Raw genomic sequence first — 1,087 nt, forward strand, 5'->3', positions numbered from 1 at the left:
CGCAGAGGGGCCACTTGGCGTGGGTTTCTGCGGGCGTCAGCGAGTCTTTACGGGTCACACGGCGGGGGATGGGGTTTTCTTATTTCAACTGCTGTTGCGTGAAGAATTCCGCGAATGCAGGGTCAAGAACAAGATGTAAATCAAGACGTCGATGAATGGGACGAGGTTGAAAGAAGGTGTTGAGCCGCATCAGGGACCAGTCGGGGGTCTCGTGAGGTCGGGGGGGTTTTCATCGCGTAAACGTCTCGTAACGCCGTGGGTGGTGAGTGGTGGACTGGGACGGGGGGCGCCTGGCACGAGATCTGGGGTGCTGGGGCCCCGCCTAGACCCTGAAATTGTTTCTGCGTCTCCTTTTTTGATGGATGACTCCGTCTCCGTGGTGAAATGAGGTCATGAAGCTGATGTTGCGGCCGGGTTATGGTGTTGAGTCTGATGCATCGTGAGGTTGTTCCCCGGTTGGGCGGCCACCATGCGCCTAGATATGACACGATGTACTACGACCCACAACGCGCGCAGCCGTTGCTTCTCCAGGGCATGCTCCATGGAGGCTTGCCATGCAGGCATGACGGCCATTCTTAGCATTGCTTACTTGCAGTTGAGCGTCTATGACAACGGCTCGATCATCTTCGCTGCCATCTCCCATAGGAGCCGCCTCGTGCCTCCGAACCGTTCCGACCATGGCAGAGATTGGTAGACACAAACAGCTCCTGATTTACCGCCGCCGCTAGAATGCCTAGCTAGGACATATTGGCGCTTCGTCCTCGGCTTCGTGAAGCATTGCCCTCGGAGCATACATCAGCCATGCTCAATCTCTATGTTTACGCCAGCAGTTCCACGCAACCACCTCTTCACGACGTCGTCGGACTCAAGTTCGTCGACAGCCTCTGAAGGTCTCGGTGACTGTTCGCACACGACCATCCTCGAGCTGTTGATCGAACATGGAAGGTGTGGCTAGACCACCCGCGCATGATGAGGCTGTCACTCAGTTCGCACGAATGTCCCATCCGCCACGCCATCGGCAAGGCAGCCACAGACAAGGCGTCTCGAGAAACGCTCTATGGTCCGTCCTTGCCAGTGGAGCTCCAGT

The sequence above is a fragment of the Verticillium alfalfae genome, genomic scaffold (assembly GCF_000150825.1).
Source record: "Verticillium alfalfae VaMs.102 supercont1.7 genomic scaffold, whole genome shotgun sequence".
In the NCBI taxonomy this organism is placed as follows: domain Eukaryota; kingdom Fungi; phylum Ascomycota; class Sordariomycetes; order Glomerellales; family Plectosphaerellaceae; genus Verticillium; species Verticillium alfalfae.